Here is a 19,991-nt window from a genome sequence, read left to right on the forward strand (position 1 = left end):
GTATAACGTACATCACACCCCGGAGCGACATAAGTTACACCGACCTAAGCACCAGTGGGGATGTGCTATGTTGGCAGGAGAGCGTTTCCCACCGCCACCGAGGTGGATTTATTATGCCGATGGGAGAGCTGTCTCCCGTCAGCAGAGAGCGTCTTCACCAATGTGCTACATCTGCAACAGTGCAGCTGCGCTGATGTACCACTTCTAGTGGATACAAGCCCTAAGTCTGTTGCCCGGACAGGAATGCACGAGCGCTGGCTCCTTCCCGGGGGCGGTGAGTCTGCAGCTTGGCCGTTGTTCTGTGGTACTGGGAACCATGGGTACGGGGACCCCACAGCTGGTCAGCTCCCGGGTTGGGCAGCATGGTCTGGGCACACGGCACCACGAGGGGGGTGGCAGCGAGGCAGAGCTGGGATACCAGCGGGTCAGCAAGTGTGGGGCTACAGGCAGCACAAATGCCCCAGGCTGCTCCACATCCCAGGGGCCAGATCCACGCGTGGCCAGGGCCGCCTCTCCCCAGGGTGCTGGGAAGCTCCATGGGGACACACTGGCTGACTTGAGGAAGGCACATGGGGTTCGTCCCAGTGGCTGTGCCGGGGACAGTGCCCAGGCCCGCCCTGTCCCCCAGCTCCCCACTAGCCCCTGACTGCCCCTCCTCAGGGATGGTCACCAGTGCTTGGGGGGTGAGGCCACGGAGAGCAGGAATCTGGGAGAACACCCAGCCTTGGGAGACATCCGTCAGCTGCATCAGATCCGTGGTCCCCATTCAGAGCCAGGCTGCCGGCGAGCGAGGCGTCTGGCTTGCTCCACCCAGCCCTGTGCTGTGCACACAGCCCCTGAACTGCAAAGGGCTCTTTGGACGGGTGCAGGTTCCTGTCGGTCTCAGCAGGGAGACGCTGCTGAGCAGGATTCCCAGGGTTAAACACTCCAGCAGTAGCCAGCCTTTGTGCGGCCCAGCCGTCCCTCCTGTGCCTCTGGCTGCCCTGTTCTCAGCACCCAGCACCGGCCCCTGGGGGTCCCTGCCTTCACTCCCGCCCAGCGCCTCCCGCTGCACACCTGGCCCGACAACAGGCCCTTTGTGCGGCTTAGTCCCAGGCACTGACGCCATAGGACGGAGCCGAGAGCACAGAGCCTGGCTTTCCCAAGGGCTGCTGGTCTGTGCGCTGCTAACGAGGTGCTAGGGCTGGGCTGGGCACTTCCCTGCCCTTTGCCAACTGGGCTGCAAAGGAAGCCACAGCAAAGCCAGGCTCATTTGGAGCTTGCCAAGCTCCGCGAGCCGGCCTTGGGCGCTGGCACCCACCCCCCACAAGCCCAGCATGGCTCTCCATGGACAGCCATGAGGCTGGGAACAACCTGGACCGTCCCAGCTCTGGGGAGGCCGCTCGGCTGCCTGCCTGCAGCTGAAGCAGGCCGCAGCCACCATGCTGCTCCGAACAATCCAAAGGGTGAATGCAGCACGGGTGAAAGAAGCAGACTGGGCCCCCCAGCACCCTCTCTACACACCGGGCTTGGCACTGACAGCAGGTTTAGTGCCCCCGTGCAGACACTGCCCCCTACAGGTACAGCACGGCACATACCACACACCCCGCCCCTGCCCATACAGCAGGGGAGAGATGCCAAGGATTGTCTGTCCTTACAAGTGAGATTTACATCCCCAAAGAGTGAGACTTTCCCAGTGGGGTGTTAGGTCACCGCTTACGCCAGGGACTCTCATCTTTGGGCCTTGGCGACACCCAGGAGGCCAGGTTTTTAATCCAACCAGCACTTCATCGTTTGTTTTAAAACATACACTGCTTAATAGTGCATATGAAACACTTCCATCTCTGAGTTCATACTAAACGCTGGGGCATGTGAGACGTCTCTATGCAACGTAAACCAGTGGATTTTAATAAAAACAATTATTTGCTGGTTGGAATTAATAACCCCTGGTTTAGACATGGAGTCAGTGGACAGAACAAGAGAAATATTCAAAAATAAACTGGTTTTATATTCAAAAAGATATTCAGAAAGAAAACTGTTTTATCAATACAACAATATGTTTATTTTGCATATCACCTGGTCATAGTGCTCATCCATTTGAAAAACACCTTGCAGTCCAAATACTATTTGAGGTAACACCCCCACAGCTCCCCCCCCCATAATCGGGTGGTCAGGACATCCCCTCACACAGCTTGGGGGTCAGGACACTCATCTAGGAGACTAGAGACCCAGGATATTGCTCATAGGTACCAATGACCTAGGGAAGGGTAGGAGAGATGTCCTGGAGGCCAAATTTAGGCTGTTAGGGAAGAGACTGAAATCCAGGACCTCTATGGTGGCATTCTCAGAAATGGTCCCAGTTCCACGCACAGGGCCAGGTAGGCAGGCAGAGCTTCAGAGTCTCAATGCATGGATGAGACGATGGTGTAGAGAGGAGGGGTTTACATTCATTAGGAACTGGGGAAACTTCTGGGATGGGGGGAGCCTATACAGGAAGGATGGGCTCCACCTAAACCAAAGTGGAACCAGACTGCTGGCACTAAACATTAAACAGGTTGTAGAGCAGTTTTTAAACTAGGAGATGGGGGAAAGCCGACTGCTGCAGAGGAGCATGTGGCTCGGACAGAGACTTCTCTTAGGGGAGAGTCTAATGATAGAGAATCTCCAGGGTATAGTCAGGAGCAGAGGATGGAAGAGGATAAAGTAGGGGCCAGATCAGATGATAAACATTCACATAAAAAAGAATCTGATACATCAGAAAAGGGCAGACAAATAAACAGTGACAAGTTTTTAAAGTGCTTATACACAAATGCTAGAAGTCTAAATAATAAGATGGGTGAACTAGAGTGCCTCGTGATAAAGGAGGATATTGATATAATAGCCCACCAGGTTTCTGTGATGCCTGAGAGCAATCGATGGGACACAATCATTCCGGGGTACAAAATATATCGGAAGGACAGAACAGGTCGTGCAGGGGGGGGGAGGGAGTGGCACTATATGGGAAAGAAAATGTACAATCAAATGAAGTAAAAATCTTAAGCAAATCCACATGTTCCATAGAATCTCTATGGATAGAAATTTCATGCTCTAATAAGAATATAACATTAGGGATCTATTATCGACCACCTGACCAGGACGGTGATAGTGATGATGAAATGCTAAGGGAAATTAGAGAGGCTATCAAAATTAAGAACTCAATAATAGTGGGGGATTTCAATTACCCCCATATTGACTGGGAACATTTCACTTCAGGACAAAATGCAGAGATAAAATTTCTCAATACTTTAAATGACTGCTTCATGGAGCAGCTGGTACGGGAACCCACAAGGGGAGAGACACCTCTAGATTTAGTCCTGAGTGTAGTGCAGGAGCTGGTCCAAGAGGTAACTATAGCAGGATCGCTTGGAAATAGTGACCATAATACAATAGCATTCAACATCCCTGTGGTGGGAAGAACATCTCAACAGCCCAACACTGTGGCATTTAATTTCAAAAGGGGGAACTATGCAAAAAAGAGGGGGTTAGTTAAACAGAAGTTAAAAGGTACAGTGACTAAAGTGAAATCCCTGCAAGCTGCGTGGGCACTTTTTAAAGACACCATAATAGAGGCCCAACTTCAATGTATACCCCAAATTAAGAAACACAGTAAAAGAACTAAAAAAGAGCCACCGTGGCTTAACAACCACGTAAAAGAAGCAGTGAGAGATAAAAAGACTTCCTTTAAAAAGTGGAAGTCAAATCCTAGTGAGACAAATAGAAAGGAGCATAAACGCTGCCAAATTAAGTGCAAGAATGTAATAAGAAAAGCCAAAGAGGAGTTTGAAGAACAGCTAGCCAAAAACTCCAAAGGTAATAACAAAATGTTTTTTAAGTACATCAGAAGCAGGAAGCCTGCTAAACAACCAGTGGGGCCCCTTGATGATCGAGATACAAAAGGAGCGCTTAAAGACGATGGTCACTGTGGAGAAACTAAATGGATTCTTTGCTTCAGTCTTCACGGCTGAGGATGTTAGGGAGATTCCCAAATCTGAGCTGGCTTTTGTAGGTGACAAATCTGAGGAACTGTCACAGATTGAAGTGTCACGAGAGGAGGTTTTGGAATTAATTGATAAACTTAACGTTAACAAGTCACCGGGACCAGATGGCCTTCACCCAAGAGTTCTGAAAGAACTCAAATGTGAAGTTGCGGAACTATTAACTAAGGTTTGTAACCTGTCCTTTAAATCGGCTTCTGTACCCAATGACTGGAAGTTAGCTAATGTAACGCCAATATTTAAAAAGGGCTCTAGAGGTGATCCCGGCAATTACAGACCAGTAAGTCTAACGTCTGTACCAGGCAAATTAGTCAAAACAATAGTTAAGAATAAAATTGTCCGACACATAGAAAAACAAACTGTTGAGCAATAGTCAACATGGATTCTGTAAAGGGAAATTGTGTCTTACTAATCTATTAGAGTTCTTTGAAGGGGTCAACAAACATGTGGACAAGGGGGATCCAGTGGACATAGTGTACTTAGATTTCCAGAAAGCCTTTAACAAGATCCCTCACCAAAGGCTCTTATGTAAATTAAGCTGCCATGGGATAAAAGGGAAGGTCCTTTCATGGATTGAGAACTGGTTAAAAGACAGGGAACAAAGGGTAGGAATAAATGGTAAATTCTCAGAATGGAGAGGGGTAACAAAATGGCAAATGAAATTTAATGTGGATAAATGTAAAGTAATGCACATTGGAAAAAATAACCCCAACTATACATACAATATGATGGGGGCTAATTTAGCTACAACTAATCAGGAAAAAGATCTTGGAGTCATCGTGGATAGTTCTCTGAAAATGTCCTCGCAGTGTGCCGAGGCAGTCAAAAATGTTGGGAATGTTAGGAATCATTAAAAAGGGGATAGAGAGTAAGACTGAGAATATATTATTGCCCTTATATAAATCGATGGTACGCCCTCATCTCAAATACTGCGTACAGATGTGGTCTCCTCATCTCAAAAAAGATATACTGGCACTAGAAAAGGTTCAGAAAAGGGCAACTAAAATGATTAGGGGTTTGGAACGGGTCCCATATGAGGAGAGATTAAAGAGGCTAGGACTCTTCAGCTTGGAAAAGAGGAGACTAAGGGGGGATATGATAGAGGTATATAAAAACATGAGTGATGTGGAGAAAGTGGATAAGGAAAAGTTATTTACTTATTCCCATAATACAAGAACTAGGGGTCATCAAATGAAATTAATAGGCAGCAGGTTTAAAACAAATACAAGGAAGTTCTTCTTCACGCAGCGCACAGTCAACGTGTGGAACTCCTTACCTGAGGAGGTTGTGAAGGCTAGGACTATAACAGAGTTTAAAAGAGAACTGGATAAATTCATGGTGGTTAAGTCCATTAATGGCTATTAGCCAGGTCGGGTAAGGAATGGTGTCCCTAGCCTCTGTCTGTCAGAGGACGGAGATGGATGGCAAGAGAGAGATCACTTGTTCATTGCCTGTTAGGTTCACTCCCTCTGGGGCACCTGGCATTGGCCACTGTCGGTAGACAGGATACTGGGCTAGATGGACCTTTGGTCTGACCCAGTACGGCCTTTCTTACGTTCTTATCTAAGGCTCTGTCTTTGTCACGGAGGTCACGGATTCTGTGACTTTCTGTGACCTCCGTGACTTCTGCAGCGGCTGGTGCACCTGGCCTGGGGGCCACCTGAGCAGCTCGGGCAGCCCCTGGGCCAGTCGCACTGGCTGCTGCTGGGCCAGTCTCACCCCCACCCCCACCCCCAGCAGCAGGAATTTGTGTGTGGGGGGGGGGGTCAGGGCTGGGGGTTGGGGTGCGAGGCAGTGCTTACCTGGGGGGAGCTCCCCGGAACGGCGACAGGAACTCCCCTCCCTCATCTCCTAGCTCCACGTGCTGCGTCTTCCCACAGGCACAGTCCCCGCAGCTCCCCATTGGCCACGGTTCCCAGTCAATGGGAGCTGCAGAACCGGGGCTTGGGGCAGAGCAGAGGAAGCCCATGGAGCTAGGAGCTGCCGTAGTGTTGCCAACTTAGTGACTTTGGTCTGGTCTACACTACGAGTTTAGGTCGAATTTAGCAGCGTTAAATCGAATTAAGCCTGGACACGACGAAGCCCTTTTTTTCGACTTAAAGGGCCCTTTAAACTGGTTTCTTTACTCCACCTCCGATGAGGGGATTAGCGCTGAAATCGGCCTTTCCGGGTCGGATTTGGGGTAGTGTGGACGGAATTTGACGGTATTGGCCTCTGGGAGCTATCCCACAGTGCTTCATTGTGACGCTCTGGACAGCACTCTCAACTCAGATGCACTGACCAGGTAGACAGGAAAAGCCCCGCGAACGTTTGAATTTCATTTCCTGTTTGCCCAGCGTGGAGAGCACAGGTGACCACGCAGAGCTCATCAGCACAGGTAACTATGATGGAGTCCCAGGATCGCAAAAGAGCTCCAGCATGGACAGAACGGGAGGTACGGGATCTGCTCGCCATATGGGGAGACGAATCAGTGCTAGCTGAACTCCATAGCAGTAAATGAAATGGCAAAATATTAGAAAAAGTCTCAAAGGCCATGAAGGACCGAGGCCATAACAGGACGCACAGCAGTGCCGCGTGAAAATTAAAGAGCTAAGGCAAGCCTACCACAAAGCCAGAGAGGCAAACGGAAGGTCCGGGGCAGAGCCACAGACATGCCGCTTCTACGCGGAGCTGCATGCCATGCTTGGGGGGGCAGCCATCACTACACCAACCCTGTGCTTTGACTCCATCAATGGAGAATCACGCAACAGGGAATTTCTTCATCACTCTCGTCACCGTGCTGCAATCACCACCTCGCCTGGTTTTGCTTTGGCATGTTCTGGCTTTGCATATACTCCAGGACAATGCACGTGGTGTTCATAGTGCTCATAATTGCCACGGTGATCTGAGCGGGCTCTATGATCCCAGTGCTATGGCGTCTGGGCTGAAAAAAGGCGCGAAACTATTGTCTGACTGAGGGAGGGAGCGAGGGGCGAGTGACGACATGGCTTACAGGGAATTAAAATCAACAAAGGTGGCTGTGCATCAGGGAGAAACACAAACTGTCACACAGAATGCCCCCCCCCAAAGATTGAACTCAAAACCCTGGGTTTAGCAGGCCGTTGATTTCACGGAGGGAGGGGGAAGCAAATGAATACAGAACAAATATGGTCCATCTATCTTTTACATCTTAGGCTGGCATCAGACGGTGCAGCATGTCTGATAGCCATCGGCATCTTCTGGGTGCTTGGCAGAAGATGCTGTACTACGACTGCTAGCCATCATCGTCAAGACAGTTCAATAGGACTGCCGGCAGGACTGAGTCTCCAGGAGACAAAACATGTCTGCCCAGGTGCCTCTGACCAAACTCACTGAGGAATATGATGATGACGGATACCAGTCGTAATACACCATCCACTGCCAAAAGGCAAGGAGCTGCTGCTGTATAGCAATGCAGCCCCACGTCTGCCAGCACCCAGATCGCCGATGACGGCTACCAGTCATACTGCACCGTCTACTGCCAAAAGGCAATTAGCTGCTGCTGTGTAGCAATGCAGTACCACATCTGTCAGCACCCAGATGACATATGGTGACGGTGAGCTGAGCTGAGCGGGCTCCACGCTTGCCGTGGTATGTTGTCTGCACAGGTACCCCAGGTAAAAAGGCGCGAAACGATTGTCTGCGTTGCTCTGACGGAGGGGGAGGGGCCTGACGACATGTACCCAGAACCCCCCGTGACACTGTTTTTGCATCATCAGGCATTGGGATCTCAACCCAGAATTCCAATGGGCGGCGGAGACTGCAGGAACTGTGGGATAGCTACCCACAGTGCAACGCTCCGGAAGTCAACGCTAGCCTCAGTACTGTGGACGCGGTCCACCGACTTAATGCACTTAGAGCATTTTATGTGGGGACACACACAATCGACTGTATAAAAATGATTTCTATAAAACCGGCTTCTATAAATTCAACCTAATTTCGTAGTGTAGACATACCCTTAGTCACTAGATTTAGTGACTTTTTGGTTTCCCTAGCAAGAAAATAAGTGTCCAAGTGACCAGTGACAAATCTAGCGACTTTCACTGCCAATGACAGTGACATTCAGAGACACACGTCACCAATATGTATAGTCACCAAATCGTTCACAAGCAGCTCAATAGTGTTAATAAAATCCATTCCATGCTCTTCTTACTAGTTCTGTTGCACCCCAAGTCAGTGTCATTACGTCTCAACTGAGCATGTCCACGGAAGGAATCGCATTCCAGCGCTTCTTGGGCTGAGCTCACTATAATCTGCAGGCGAGGAAATGGAAGTTTGTGGAGGCCAATTAAATCCGTTGCTAAAGCCAGGCGCACTTTGGAGAGAGCAGCACATTTGCCTGGGCTTGTTTTTACCCAGATGCTCTTTCTCGCTGCTCTGTCGTAGGTAGCATAGCCTGTGATGCAGGAAAAGACGGCTAATGAAGCGGGCTGGGTGGGGGAAGCAGGTTAGCCAGCGAGGAGAGCCGCATGGATGGAAGATGGGGTGGGATGAGACAGGGCCATGTGCCCCAATGGAGCGGGGGCACAGTGCCCCCAGGGATGAAACCCTTGCTACAGAATCAAAGGCAGTGCTAGCTTGATTTCAGTTTCCCTTTACTCCTTCCCCTGACTTGGCCTGGGGGTCGCTGCCCAGCTCTAATCAGAAATGAACCCCTGGAAGCAGGGGGAAGGGGTCCGGCTGATGGATTTTTGTTTTTAAATCTACTTTCTTGGCTCCCTGCAGCGCCGAGCTCAGGTCAGGTGAATGCCCCCTTCCCCCTGGCTCTGGGCCCTCCCTTTCACTCACCCATCGGCTCAAATCCAGGCTGGCAAGAAAGGGGGGCTCGGCTGAAATTAACCAACCCCAGCCGGGCTGGGCTGCTGTGTACAGAGCGCCCTTCCCAAAGAGCCCTCCTGATGATGACAGCGTCCTGGTGTAGGTGCTTCTGGGGTGCAACAGAACTAGTAAGAAGAGCATGGAATGGATTTTATTAACACTATTGATCTGCTTGTGAATGATTTTGTGACTATACTCGCCTGTGTGTGTGTGTATAATTCTCTGATGAATTCTCTAGAAATTTTGTTCGGTGACATTTTTGATTCCTTTTTAGTGCTTAAACAGCTGCATCTAGTGACTTTTCAGGGTTTGTCTGGTGACTTCCTGCTATATGGAGTCGCCGCTTCCCAGGAGCCGGGTAGGGAACCTGCCCCAGCCCCACTAACACCACCCCCCCAGCACCTGTGGCACCACCCCACAACCCCTTGGGCTGCCCCCCCGCCCCGCAACCATGGCACCCCCTCGAGCCACTCCCCCCACACTTTTAGTCAGGGATGGATAGTAAAAGTCAGGGACAGGTCCCGGGCAGTGAATTTTTGTTTCCTGCCCATGACCTGTCCATGACTTTTACTAAAAATACCCGTGACTAAATCGTAGCCTTACTCATATCACATTTGCAGCAAACTAAAATAATCGGATTCCAAAATAAATAACTGTAAAATTAAATAATTAAAATAAAACACAGCCAAACAATACATTAAATGAATGTAAAAGTAAAGTAATCACATTGAATTGAATTAATTTGAAGCTAACAAACCATAGATAAAGAATTCAGATTCCACATTTCTTGTAGTAGCTAACTTGGTTTCACATTTGATTCATGTGTTTGTTGTATTGCCATGTGACCCCCTTTGCTGTTTTTATAACTTCTTTGGGCGACTCAGACTTGAAACATGGCTCAGGATTTGCCAGTTTCACTTGCATACTAGAGCACAGTGTCCCGCCTAGTCCAAGGGCTGGGCTGAATGGTGCCTTTCGACCAGGACAGGACGCTCTTCTCCTGCATGTGAGTGGGGTAACGCTAAGACAAGCCTGGCACCCCTTGAGACGACCATGAGGGAACCTGGTGTGGGAAGTTTTCCAACCCACTCTAGTTGAGAGCAGCTTATTGCCCTTTAGCTTAAGCCTGCTCCTACATCGACGCGTAAACTAAACCAAAATAAGCCTCACTTGAAACCAAATTCAGCATGTCCACATGGGGGGTTGCACCAGTGCAGTTAAACCCACGTAAAGTCACACCTAAAGTTCAACTGACAGAGCTTCCTCCCCCTCCCCCCCCACCCCTCTAGATGGGCCTTTATTGCACCTGACTCACCAGCCAAAGCTGAGCAGGGTCTGGGGGCATGGGGGAAAAGGGGGCTGGGCTTTCCTGGCTTCCCAACATGCTCTCATGCATGGGTATGGGTCAGTGTCTCCAATTCAGCACAGCTATAGTAATGGGGCCCCCTGGTCTGGCCCCCTGGGTGGTTTCCCCCTGAGGAACCAGGGGCCAGATGGACACACCACTGGCGAGGAGATAAAGGGTGGAGGCCTGTCAGCGCCATGCCCAGTGATAAACAAGACACAAAAATCACGTGCTCCCTTCAGAGGACATCAGCCCTGGGAATGCAGCAAAGCTCTTCAAATCCAGGACCCTGCTACCACAGGCAACCCAGCAATATCCTCCCATGTACAATGCTAAAGGGAGAGCTGAAAGGAGCTACCTTGTTCCCCAGAGCTCACCCTCCTTTACTCTGTCCCCCACCCATCTTCAGATCAATGCTCCCCTCCACCTCATCTTCATGTCTCAGGCCACAAGGTCACCACTATCTGCCGCCAACTGGCCTGCGCCCACCAAACCAGCCTAGAGCTAGAAACTCAACCCGCTCCCCAGAAACTCTCTCATTAGTGGCCTGAGATCCCACCATGTGCTCCAGACACCCCCTTCCACCCACCATCTTGCCATGAGCTGGGGAGCTCCAGCTGCCTCCTCAACCCTCCCACTGGCTGGAAGCCAGACGGTGCCGATCCCATTCCAGAGACAAGCCTAGCCTCCCTGCAGCCTGTGCTCTCCCTGTCCGTGCTGCCCTCCAGAGAGCTCCAGGCAGCCGAACAGGAAGAGCACACACGCCACTTTGCTGCCCCCTCCCATTTGTGAAACTTCAGTTTCAGACACGCTTCTCTTACCTGTGGGGCAGGGACCGCTTTCACTTCAATGTCTGCAGCACCTGGCTAATGGGACCCTGGGCCGTGCCCTGTTCCTCAGCGTTCACGCAGCACAGATCACCAATGACACTGAAAAATGACTACACTAATGGAGATCTGTATTCGTGAGCGGCATTAACTGGGGATATCAATGCTTCGGTCCTAGTAAAATGGCCCTCGGGGTCCCATAGCAAGACAATGCATCACTCTGCCATGCTGGCTGGAAAACAAAAAAGTTTCCAGTTTGCAAACAATGTTGAGGTTCCAAACTTTATTTTTGTTTCCCATCAGAACAAAAGTGAGACCTTCCAAAGCATTTCTTTAAAACACTTGGGAAAAAGCCCCTGCCCAGAACAGCCAATCCCGCAGCAGTTCTGGGAAACTGAGGTTCAGGTCCCAGCTTTGAAGCAGATAGAGAAGGGACTTGAACCTGGCGCTCTCTCCAGAGCTGCCCAGAGGGGAGGGCAAGTGGGGCAATTTGCCCCAGGCCCTGGGCCCCACAGGGGCCCCCCACGAGAGTTTTTGGGGGCCCTGGAGTGGGGTTCTTCACTCGCTCCAGGTCTTTGGCTGCAATTCGGCGCCAGGGGGTCCTTCTGCTCTGGGACCCGCCACCGAAGTGCCCTAAAGGCCCGCGGTGGGGGTCCTTCCGCCCCAGGACCCACCGCTGAAGTGCCAGGTCTTCAGCGGCAATTCAGCAGTGGGGGCCCCCCACCGCCGAAGACCCCAGGCCCCCTGAATCCTCTGGGCGGCCCTGGCTCTCTCTCTCATTTTGAGCAGAAATCCCATCCTGTACCCAAGGAACCTTCCCGACAGACATGTCAGCAAAACCTTGGGGTTTTCCCCGTTCAACTCAACCAGACCCAATTGGCATGACAAGCTACACAAGTCTGGGCAAGGTGTAACAGAGTCAGACCCGTCAAGTACTCGCTTCCCAAGGCAGGTAAGATCTGCCAGGGAGAGGGCTGCTGGCGACTTGGGGTTCATCCCCTGGCCCATTTGTCATTAATGTCCATTCCTGAGTCAGAGCACCTAAGGCCCGAAGGGACCATTAACTCATCTAGTCTGACCATCTGCTTAACACAGGCCAGGGAATTAACCCACTTATTCCTGTAACGAGCCCCACCCATCCACGGCAGGGAGGTTGCTGCATAAACACAATATTGTCTCTCCTCCCCCCGCCCGGTCTGTTGCCATTGCTTTCTGATGAGAAGTCTCACAGTTCTTGACCATTTGATGAAGTCTTGTGCTCCCCACGTGACCTTTCTCCCCAGGCTCTATGGCTCAGCTCAGCTAGCCCTCCCCCAAACCAACACCCGCGGTCTGGTTTTAGTTTTGGCTGGTTTTGGTAGGAGCAGAACGTCCAAAAAGAAGACTGGGTGTAAATAGAAGCAGGGGAAAAACTGTCCTATACGAGAGGGCAAAGTGGCTGCTTTGCCTGACTTACATGAGGCTTTTGCCTTTTCTGTTCATAAAACCCATTTGCTAGTAAAAGCTTTTGGGGGAGGATACGTTAGCAATCTAACGTGAAAGCTAACCAAGGGTTAGTCTAGGAATTGTTTTTTTAAATACTATGATCATGACATCACGACAAGCATATAGCTCATGGTGAACAAACAGATTCATTTTCTAGGTAAGTAGTGATGACAACCGAAGTTTCAAGGTCAAACTGTGTTTTTACTTTGTCCGTGAGAAGCAAGGGCAATTGTACATCTGAAGCTCGGTTCTCTCAGCCAGGTGACATAAATCATGCTGGCAACCCAAAGGCACAGAGTACTGCAGTCTTTCTGAAAAAAGAACAAATATGTTGTTGGTCAGGAATTGCTGATGCTTATTCTTCTCATTGCCACATTCGTTCGGCAATATCTAGTTTGACATTTATTCCCACTAAACTCATTTCATTGCAAGCTCCATGAAGATAAATCATTCCATTGTAAACGGATTCAGAGTAATTTCTCCAAACTCACAGGAGATACACAGTCAATAATATTTTTATCAATAAAACCAACCCCAGTTCATTTCCGATTGCAACCCGGCCTTCTTTGAGATAAATCATTTCTCACAAGTTGTACTTACAGTCCTTGTTGAAACCATTTGCTTTTTGGAAGAAAGCTCAATAAAATACATGCTTCGTTCGTCAGGAAATTGTTATGTTGCCTTGCTGTTTCTCAAGAGGAACCTGAGGCCTCTTTTACTGCAAATTTGTTCAAGGTTAATCACTTCAGTGCACACTTAAGAGGAATTGCTTCATTGGTAGGTGTCCGATATGAAAGATCAGTTTAGTTCAAAACCATCCTATGCATTAACTCTTAGGAAAGGAACTTCAGGCTGGATCAGGGGTGGGCAAACTACGGTCTGGGGACTGCATCCAGCCCTCAAGCTGTTTTAATCCAGCCCTGGAACTCCCACCATGGAGCAGGGTCAGGGGTTTGCTCCACTCTGAATCATAGAATCATAGAATATCAAGGTTGGAAGGGACCTCAGGAGGTCATCTAGTCCAACCCCCTGCTCAAAGCAGGACCAATTCCCAACTAAATCATCCCAGCCAGGGCTTTGTCAAGCCGGGCCTTAAAAATCTCCAAGGAAGAAGACTCCACCACCACCCTAGGTAACACATTCCAGTGCTTCACCACCCTCCTAGTGAAATAGTGTTTCCTAATATCCAACCTGGACCTCCCCCACTGCAACTTGAGACCATTGCTTCTTGTTCTGTCATCTGCCACCACTGAGAACAGCTGAGCTCCATCCTCTTTGGAACCCCCCCTTCAGGTAGTTGAAGGCTGCTATCAAATCCCCCCTCATTCTTCTCTTCTGGAGACTAAACAATTCCAGTTCCCTCAGCCTCTCCTCATAAGTCATGTGCTCCAGACACCTAATCATTTTTGTTGCCCTCTGCTGGACTCTCTCCAATTTTTCCACATCCTTCTTGTAGTGTGGGGCCCAAAACTGGACACAGTACTCCAGATGAGGCCTCACCAATGTCGAATAAAGGGGAACGATCACGTTCCTCGATCTGCTGGCAATGCCCCTACTTATACAGTCCAAAATGCCGTTAGCCTTCTTGGCAACAAGAGTACACTGTTGACTCATATCCAGCTTCTCGTCCACTGTGACCCCCTGGTCCTTTTCTGCAGAACTGCTACCTAGCCATTCGGTCCCTAGTCTGTAGCAGTGCATGGGATTCTTCCGTCCTAAGTGCAGGACTCTGCACTTGTCCTTGTTGAACCTCATCAGGTTTTTTTTGGCCCAATCCTCTAATTTGTCTAGGTCCCTCTGTATCTGATCCCTACCCTCTAGTGTATCTACCATTCCTCCTAGTTTAGGGTCATCTGCAAACTTTCTGAGAGTGCAGTCCACACCATCCTCCAGATCATTAATAAAGATATTAAACAAAACCAGCCCCACGACCAACCCTTGGGGCACTCCGCTTGAAACCGGCTGCCAACTAGACATGGAGCCATTGATCACTACCCGTTGAGCCTGACGATCTATCCAGCTTTCTATCCACCTTACAGTCCATTCATCCAGCCCATACTTCTTTAACTTGGTGGCAAGAATACTGTGGGAGACAGTATCAAAAGCTTTGCTAAAGTCAAGGAATAACACATCCACTGCTTTCCCCTCATCCACAGAGCCAGTTATCTCATCATAGAAGGCAATTAGGTTAGTCAGGCATCACTTGCCCTTGATGAATCCATGCTGACTGTTCCTGATCACTTTCCTCTTCTCTAAGTGTTTCATAATTGATTCCTTGAGGACCTGCTCCATGATTTTTCCAGGGACTGAGGTGAGGCTGACTGGCCTGTAGTTCCCCGGATCCTCCTCCTTCCCTTTTTTAAAGATGGGCACTACATTAGCCTTTTTCCAGTCATCCGGGACCTCCCCTGATCGCCATGAGTTTTCAAAAGTAATGGCTAATGGCTCTGCAATCTCATCCGCCAACTCCTTTAGCACCCTCGGATGCAGCGCATACGGCCCCATGGACTTGTGCACGTCCAGTTTTTCTAAATAGTCCCGAACCACTTCTTTCTCCACAGAGGGCTGGTCACCTTCTCCCCATATTGTGCTGCCCAGTGCAGCAGTCTGGGAGCTGACCTTGTTCATGAAGACAGAGACAAAAAAAGCATTGAGTACATTAGCTTTTTTCACATCCTCGGTCACTAGGTTGCCTCCCTCATTCAGTAAGGGGCCCACACTTTCCTTGACTTTCTTCTTGTTGCTAACATACCTGAAGAAACCCTTCTTGTTACTCTTAACATCTCTTGCTAGCTGCAACTCCAAGTGTGATTTGGCCTTCCTGATTTCACTCCTGCATGCCTGAGCAATATTTTTATACTCCTCCCTGGTCATTTGTCCAATTTTCCACTTCTTGTAAGCTTCTTTTTTTGCGTTTAAGATCAGCAAGGATTTCACTGTTTAGCCAAGCTGGTCGCCTGCCATATTTACTATTCTTTCTACACGTCGGGATGGTTTGTTCCTGCAACCGCAATAAGGATTCTTTAAAATACAGCCAGCTCTCCTGGATCCCTTTGCCCTTCATGTTATTCTCCCAGGGGATCCTGCCCATCTGTCCCCTGAGGGAGTCAAAGTCTGCTTTTCTGAAGTCCAGGGTCCGTATTCTGCTGCTCTTTCTTCCTTGTGTCAGGATCCTGAACTCGACCATCTCATGGTCACTGCCTCCCAGGTTCCCATCCACTTTTGCTTCCCCTACTAATTCTTCCCTGTTTGTGAGCAGCAGGTCAAGAAAAGCTCTGCCCCTAGTTGGTTCCTCCAGCACTTGCACTAGGAAATTGTCCCTTACAGTTTCCAAAAACTTCCTGGATTGTCTGTGCACCGCTGTATTGCTCTCCCAGCAGATATCAGGGCGATTAAAGTCTCCCATGAGAACCAGGGCCTGCGATCTAGCAACTTCTGCTAGTTGTCAGAAGAAAGCCTCGTTCTCCTCATCCCCCTGGTCTGGTGGTCTATAGCAGACTCCGACCACGACATCACCCTTGTTGCTCACACTTCTCAACTTGATCCAGAGACTCTCAGGTTTTTCTGCAGTTTCATACTGGAGCTCTGAGCAGTCATACTCCCCTCTTATATACAAGGCAACTCCCCTACCTTTTCTGCCCTGCCTGTCCTTCCTGAATCCATCCATGACAGTACTCCAGTCATGTGAGTTATCCCACCAAGTCTCTGTTATTCCAATCACAGCATAGTTCCTTGACTGTGCCAGGACTTCCAGTTCTCCCTGCTTGTTTCATTTGTGTATAGGCACTTAAGATAACTCATCAATCGTCCCTCTTTCTCAGTATGAGACAGGAGTCCTCCCCTCTTGCGCTCTCCTGCTTGTGCTTCCTCCCAGGATCCCATTTCCCCACTTACCTCAGGGCTTTGGTCTCCTTCCCCCGGGGAACCTAGTTTAAAGCCCTCCTCACTAGGTTAGCCAGCCTGCTGGCGAAGATGCTCTTCCCTCTCTTCGTTAGGTGGAGCCCGTCTCTGCCTAGCACTTCTCCTTCTTGGAACACCATCCCATGGTCGAAGAATCCAAAGCCTTCTCTCCGACACCACCTGCGTAGCCATTCGTTGACTTCCACGATTCGACGGTCTCTACCCAGGCCTTTTCCTTGCACAGGGAGGATGGACGAGAACACCACTTGCGCCTCAAACTCCTTTATCCTTCTTCCCAGAGCCATGTAGTCTGCAGTGATCCACTCAAGGTCATTCTTGGCAGTATCATTGGTGCCCACGTGGAGAAGCAGGAAGGGGTAGCGATCCGAGGGCTTGATGAGTCTCGGCAGTCTCTCCGTCACATCGTGTATCCTAGCTCCTGGCAAGCAGCAGACCTCTCGGTTTTCCCGGTCGGGGCGGCAGATAGATGACTCAGTCCCCCTGAGGAGGGAGTCCCCGACCACCACCACCCTCCTCCTCCTCTTGGGAGTGGTGGTCGTGGAACCCCCATCCCTAGGACAGTGCATCTTTTGCCTTCCAATCGGTGGAGTCTCCTTCTGCTCCCTTCCCTCAGATGGGTCATGTAGTCCACTCTCCACATTAGTACCTGTGGAGAGAACATGGAAACGATTGCTCACCTGTATCTCCATTGCTGGTGCATGGACACTCCTCTTTCTCTTTCTGGAGGTCACATGCTGCCAAACCTCTTCACAATCCTTCTGTCCCTGCTGCGCCTGCTCTGAATCTTCAGAACAATGTGGCCGTAGAAGCATCTCCTGACGTCTGTCCAGGAAATCTTCATTCCTCTGCATTGCATAAGGGAAAGATACTCGTTTCTCCAGCCCTCGAACCTTCTCTTCCAATATGGAGACCAGCTTGCACTTTGTACAGACAAAGTCGCTTCTGTCCTGTGGAAGAAAGACAAACATGGCACAACCTGTGCAGGTTACAACAGCTAATCGCTCACCTTCCATATCACCGTCCTCTTAAGAGCTTCCTCAACTGTTGCAGGAACTACTCAGAGAAACCTGCAGATGAAAGCCTCAGTGAGCTCTCCCCAGGCGAACTCTTTCTGTTAGCCTCTGCTGTTCGCCGCTCAGCTGGTTCGCTGCTGACTGCCCTTATATACCAGTCAGGCCCACTCAAGGCCCACCTGGAACAAAGCACTCCCAATTCACACTTTTCAAACAAACAAGCAAGCAATCAAGCACACGGTCAAACTGACCAACTGTCCCAGCAGCAGACACTCAGATACTCACCAACACAGCCCCCCTAATGCAGCACTTAGCGTACCTCCTCTTGGACAGCTCCCAGGCAAACTCCCGCTGTTAGCCTCTGCTGTTCGCCGGCTCTGCGCGGCTCCCAGAAGCAGCAGCATGCCCCCCCTCCGGCTCCTACGTGTAGGGGCAGTCAGGGGGCTTTGCATGCTGCCCCTGCTCCAAGCGCCTGCAGACAGGGCAGTGTGCAGAGCCGCCTGGCTGTGAGCCTCCATGTAGGAGCCAGGGGGGGACATGCCGCTGCTTCTGGGAGCTGCTTGAGGTAAGTGCCGCCCAGAGCCTGCACCCCTGACCCCCTCCCACACCCCAACCCCCTGCCTCAGCCCTGATCCCCCTCCCACCCTCCAAACCCCTCAGTCCCAGCCCGGAGCACCCTCCTGCACCCCCAACCCCTCATCCCCAGCCCGACCCCAGAGCCCACACCCCAGCTGGAGCCCCCAACCCCCTGCCCCAGCCCGGAGCCCCTCCTGCACCCTGAACTCATTTCTGGCCCCACCCCAGAGCCAACACCCCCAGCCAGAGCCCACACCCCAACCCGCAATTTTGTGAGCATTCATGGCCCGCCATACAATTTCCATACCCAGATGTGGCTCTCGGGCCAAAGAGTTTTCCCACCCTGGGATAGATTCACAAAAGGACTACGGCGCCTAAGAGTACGTCTACACTGCAATACAAGACTGCGGCATGGCTGCGGCTGGCCTGGTTCAGTTGACTCAGGCTTCCTATAAAATCGCCATGTAGACGTTCAGGCTCTGGCTGGAACCCAGGTTCTGAGGCCCTGCGAGGGGGGAGGATCTCAGAGCCCAGGTTCCAGTCCCAGCCCGAATGTCTACACTGCAATATTCTAGCCCCGCAGCTCAAGCCAGCTCTGAGACTGAGCGCTGCAGGGATTTTATCGCAGTGTAGACGGTCCCTAAATCCCAGAATCAGGCCCCCTGGGGATTCACACGACCCCTGCCCAGCTTCACCCGAATCCTGTAGGTGCCTAAAAATCACTCAGAGCCTAAATGTTCGCAATAGGAGCTCTCTAGGCACCTGTGTTTCTGCCTCTGGAGCTCCCCTTCCCCCTGCCTAACGCCGCGAGAGGGTTCAGCTGAGGCAGTCGGTGCCTTCCTGCAGCCTGGACTTTAAGGTGCGTAGCTCCAGGAAGGGAACAGGACTTAGTTAGCACAGACCCCTTAGCTTGGCACCTCCTGCTTAGGTCAGGCCCTGCCTACCGTGCTGTTGTGAGTCCCACTCAGAGGCATCAGTCTCTCCCCATCCATGGCACAGGGCGCCTGGGCACTTAACTCCGGCTTTGTAAGTCCCAGCGATTTTCTAGGCACCGGAAAGGCTGAGTGCTGCCATGCCTACAGATGGGTGTGAAGCCGGCCCTTTGGGCACTAGCTGTGAAGAGTTTGGGAGTTCTGGCTTCCCAGCTCAAACACTCTGGCCACATTTCCCCTGGGGAAATGGAACCAGTGGGGGGGAGGTTGGTCAGCTCGCTGGGGGAGGGGCCATCTTGTTGTTCTGTGTTTGCACAGCACAAGTGCAATGGGTCCATGGCTGGGTGCCTGTGCACAACTACACACAAAAGAAATAATAATAGCTCTTGGCTCCAATGGGGTTATGGATGAAATTCAGGTCCTTCTCCCCCCGAAGAAATCCAGGTAACTGAGGATGTAGACCAGTTCTGAAAGTGACATACCTGAGAAGACTTTAGCAGCAGATCTCACCTCCTGGAGCCCAGCAGAAAATCCCAGGTGCACGAGGGAGACAGGTGTAGCTTGATGGGGAGTCCATGAAATGAGACAGTGAGTTTGTCTGCTGGGTTATTGTTACATCACACAGCCAGAGAACTCAAGACGACAGGCAAAATGCCCCAGAAAGCTGGTGTCTGGCCATGTGGGAATTTATTTACACAAGTTGGTTTTTTTTCCAGGTTTACACCTAAAAAATAGAGTTACTGAGCCAAATTCATAGCTGGTGTAATTCTGTTAAGTCAGTCAAATTGTTCCAGGGATAAATCTGGCACCATAATTATAAGGCAGGGAGAACAGAGATTCTTAGAGATGAGACATGGAGAGCAGACAAGTCAAGAACCATGTGGTCTGTGTATTGCATGTATCACCGTAGTAACAGCTCCCATCGGGACCAGGCCAGGCCTGTTCTACACTGGCTCAGTAAATTCTGGAGACACAGAATCTGGGGGCAGAGGGACGAAGACAAGTGGGTTTGGGCAAGAGATTCCCATCTCTGGAGAGCTGCA

This window comes from Chrysemys picta, chromosome 21, assembly GCF_011386835.1.
Source record: "Chrysemys picta bellii isolate R12L10 chromosome 21, ASM1138683v2, whole genome shotgun sequence".
Taxonomy (NCBI): domain Eukaryota; kingdom Metazoa; phylum Chordata; order Testudines; family Emydidae; genus Chrysemys; species Chrysemys picta.